At 48.7% G+C, this 4,468-nt stretch overlaps 1 pseudogene; it reads right to left on the bottom strand.

Annotated features, from left to right (window-relative positions):
- Nucleotides 1-3,114: 3,114 nt before the first annotated feature.
- LOC131752226 (proteasome subunit alpha type-6 pseudogene) lies at nt 3,115-4,090 on the bottom strand (annotated as a pseudogene).
- Nucleotides 4,091-4,468: the final 378 nt, after the last annotated feature.

Here is a 4,468-nt window from a genome sequence, read left to right as displayed (position 1 = left end):
AATACGGGCACCGTAGCAGCCACGCTCTGCAGAAGAGGCCGGGAGAGGCCCCCCAGCTGGAGGGACGGTTCCCTCAGTCCCAGCCAGGCCCCAAACACTTCCATTCGAGAACTAATCAATATGAGGGATCTGTAGAAGACACCTCAGACCATCTCTCCATTTTGTTTCATTCTTTAAAAAATGACATAGGCCATCACATAAGTATGTAGATATAAAACGAGTAATATATGAAGTGCGTGGTATAAAAATTCTATGCTGTGAAACATTACATGGGTAACACATAAACACATGAAACAGAACAGAGAAAACCACAAAAGTGCTTTTACCTTCTCCACAGTTGACCACTGTGAACTGTTTGGTGTGCATCTTTCTCGATGTCTTCCAATACATTTCCATCTATTTGTCTCCTGCATGATACACATACATTGTTTGGTTTTTGTTAGATGGAGTAGAAACATATCAAAACCTGGTACTTGAAATTTTTTTTTTAATTAACATTCTACTTTGGGTTTCTTTTTAAAAATAAAGCTATAAAATTAATACATGTTTATCATAGAACTTCAAAATCGATAGAGGGGTAGAAAATAAAAAGTAAGAAAGAACCCTAAAACCCAAAAAAGAAAATCTTTTCCTTCCTTTCTCTTCATTCCCACCCCCCAGAGCAAACAGATAAAATATATTTTTGTTATCTTTTTGGAAATGACTAAGCATGTACAAGCGTTTAAACACACACATCCTTCATCTGTTCATTGAGGAAGTGAGAGCTCGGAGAGGTCACAGGGCAGATCCAAGGTCACACAGCTGACTGGGGCAGAAGCAAATGCAGAGCCGGGGGCCCCAACTTCAGAGGGCAAAGGCCTTTCCACGGCACATCTCCAGGGAGTTTGCCCAGAGCCAGTCTCAGCTGGTGTGGCTAATCCTAACCTCCACCTTGTCTGCCAGGCGGTCACACTTCTCCATACCGCCCCCGGCCCCCCAACACTGCTGCCTCACAGAGTATTAACGGACTGCACTCATGTGGCTTGTTCGGGGCGGGGGGCCTAGCGGTTTGTTTCACTAACACTGCTGTCTCTGCCAGAGCTGTCGGCACAGCAGAACAGCGTCGTGGAGCCTCCTGGCAAAGCGATTCGTTCAGTAGGCTTGTGCCTGTGCTTTTGTTCCCCAGATTACAAGTGACAGTTGCAGGCAGAAGACCCTTCCCGAGGATGATTCCATTTAAGTAACTCCTTGCCCTGGTGGGAGCTGGTATCCGGTTAGGGCTCTTGCCCCTCCCTCTACAGGAGGCTATGGGGCCACAGGCCTGACAGCTTGGAGCTCACAGCTTGGTGGAGAAGGGCAGCACACACCCTGATACGCCCACTGCTGATCTGCAGTTCTCCTGTGTTCCCTCTCTGTTCTGTGTGTGTATATGTGTGTGTGTGTGTGTGTGTGTGTGTGTGTGTGTGTGTGTGTGTGTTGACCTTGGCCATCTTGGGCCCAGATGTGCCTACAGCATTGCCAACATCTGGGTGGAAGGAGAAAAGTCAGCCAGCCATCGGGATGCATTTGTTTCTGGTTGACGGCAGGATGGCCCCCACCTGGGCATCTAGGAAACATCCAGACAGACAGCCCGAGTAATCTGTATACCCACATATTTGATCCTGCCACCTATGATAATGTGAGGTGGCAGAGCCTGGACCAACAAACTCCATCCCTCCAGCCAAGCCAGGCCTGTTCTGACCTTGCAGACAGAAAAGAGGGAAGCCCAGAACCCGGACACTGGGTTCAGGGATGCGAGAGGTAGGGGTGTGTGTGTGTGTGTGTGTGTGTGTGTGTGTGTGTGTGTGTGTGTGTGTGTGTGTGTGTGTGTGTGTGTGTGTGTGTGTGTGTGTGTGTGTGTGTGTATGGGGGTAGGGGCTTGGGAGGCGAAGGTTGTGTGTGCATTTGTGTGTTGGGGTAAGGGGCTGGTGGCTAGAGAAACTCTGATCTAGCAAATGAAGTCTCTGGACTTCACGGTTCTGCTCGAGTCTGGGTCTGGAGGTGTTGCCTGGGGCCGGGATCTTTGAGGGTGGAGCACAGTCTTCCCTGGCTCTTCCTGATTCACTACCATTCAGCAACCAGTGTCCCTCCCAGCAAAACAAAACCTCCCGAGATTGCTGGTTCCGCAGTGCCCTCCAGTGGGCAAGCAGAATATGTCTGGAGAGAAAGCCTTTGCCACACGTGGTCACAAGTCACACGTGTGGATCCTCCAGGCATTTTAGAATGGAGGTTCGAGTTCCTCCACGTGCTTCCACGCCCTTTGGAAGATAAGGTTCTAAATGAACAGCTGGCTGTTTGTATAGAGGAGTGGGAGACCGGTAGAAGTCCATAAAGAGAGAGCAATGGACTGAGGACTGGGGCACCAGTGTTTTAGGGCATTGTGGACAGAGACTGGGCGAAATGTAAAATAATGGTGACTCGTGTGTGTGTGTGTGTGTGTGTGTGTGTGTGTGTGTGTGTGAAGTCCTGTGCTAAACAGACTCTGCCCTGCCAACTCCCCCCGTGACTTTGCTATATCCTCTTTAGATGCCCCAGCCCATCAGGACCTCTTAGCTTACCTCTCTCTATCCTCCATAGAGTGACACTTGTTTTTTGTTCTTGTTCTTGTTTTTGTTTTTCCAAGCCTTCCCAAGTCTGATTACGAGGGGAAAACACAGACTCAACAGGAGGAAATGGGTTCCAAGAGTGTTGCCAGTTAAGCTGGTAACAACTTCTCTTGGTCTGAGTTACTCCACGTGAGTTGGGCGCCTATCCCAGGCTTGTTGGAAATTAAACACGATCATGCACAAGGGCCCCAACACAAGGCCTCCCAGATATGCTGGCTCCCAGCCCCAGGAGAGGCTCCTTGAGCCCCGTTCTCCGTCTTTCTGCCCTCCGTACGGCACGTCGTTGCCTCCTTCACCACAGAGCTGACAGCTGGGTCCCACTCTTCCTCTTGGATTCTTCCTCCTGCCCCTCCCACATCTTGAATATGACGTCCCGTGTCCCGTCTTTTCTGTCTCAGTCCTCACTCTGCATTGCACCCTCTGCCCCAAAATGCACTTCAACATCCTCATCCACCATCCCCTTTTCTCGCTGCTTCTTTTTGTTTTTTTGTTTTTTTTCCAAAAGCACTGTTTTTATTTATACAGAGTCCTAACCACTTCAGCGGCAGGAGGAGTGGGAGAGGTTCCTTTTTCAATTCAGGGGCCCCCATAATTTTGGTCTGTTGTTACGAAACACACAGGCAAGTGGCGTCATGGATTTGGTAAACTAACTACAATGTTTAGTCTCTCTCTGCTAGAGCAACAAGGTGGAGCATCAATCTCTGGTTCTGTAAGAATCCTGAATTTAGGATTTTCAACTGTAACTACTCCAACTTCTATTTCTGAAGGTTTGAAATCAATTGATAGGACAGTAGACAGGCATGTAATTGCAGTTTCCACTGTCTGTTCAAATGTCCAATCAAATTTCTTCTTCACTTTTTTTTCAAGGAAGCTGGTTGACTCGGTTTGTTTAACTCCTGCTGCAGTGGCTTTAAACCCACAGTAGTAACCTGCAGGATCACACTTGTACACCTGAGGGCCTTGTTCTTCATCTATACCGATTAAAATCATACAACAACCAAGAGGCCTCATTTCAGCATCCTGTGTGTAGACCTGAGAAATGTCGGCAATTCTTTTACACAGCATGTCCACAGGAATCTCGTAACCATACTTGTATTTCCAATTAGCTGCTTCATAGCGTGCCCTCTGTACCTGGGATCTGCTGTCAGCTGTCATTCCTGTCATCACGCAGCCTATGTTTTCGGTTATCTTGAATAAGTGAGTCACTGTGCTGGAATCCAGTAATTTGTCAGGTACTTTCTTCTGTGTGACAATTACTGCACAGTCTTTCCCTCGGACAGCTACTGATGTAAGGCCACCCTGGTTAATAGCCTTAAAAGCATATTCTACTTGGTAGAGCTGGCCCTCGGGGGGGGGGAAAATGGTAATGTGGCGGTCAAAACCAGCGCTGGAGCCACGGGACATGGTGCACCACTACTCCAAGCACAATCCTGGGGCCCCGTAGCTCCCGCACCAGGTGTACAAGCCCCTCCAGCTCGCTGCTTCTTTTTGAAAAGAACTTCTCCCACCGACTTTGTTTCATTGTCATCCACAAGATGACTCCAGGGGCTCTCTCTGCTACTCCTCTGCACTTCCCTCACCGGCTGCAACCCAGCCGCCCTCTCCCTTTGATGCCCAGCCCTTTATAATGGGTGTCACCATCACGGTTGTCACCAGCTTCTTTACCTATTCTACGCCAAGTACTTCCAACGCACAGAAAAGAAAGGTACAATTTACAATCCCATTGAAAAGTGCCTGATTCCAACCTCCTGAAGGCAGCTTTGGGCAGGAGAGTTTAGGCTGTCACAGAAGAGATGGAACACAGCAAGACCAGCTGCAAGGCAGAGGATGCCCAGGAACTGTGG

This window comes from Kogia breviceps, chromosome 3, assembly GCF_026419965.1.
Source record: "Kogia breviceps isolate mKogBre1 chromosome 3, mKogBre1 haplotype 1, whole genome shotgun sequence".
Lineage (NCBI taxonomy): Eukaryota > Metazoa > Chordata > Mammalia > Artiodactyla > Physeteridae > Kogia > Kogia breviceps.
Note: the sequence above shows the minus strand (reverse complement) of the source record. Positions and strands in the feature narration are given on the sequence as shown.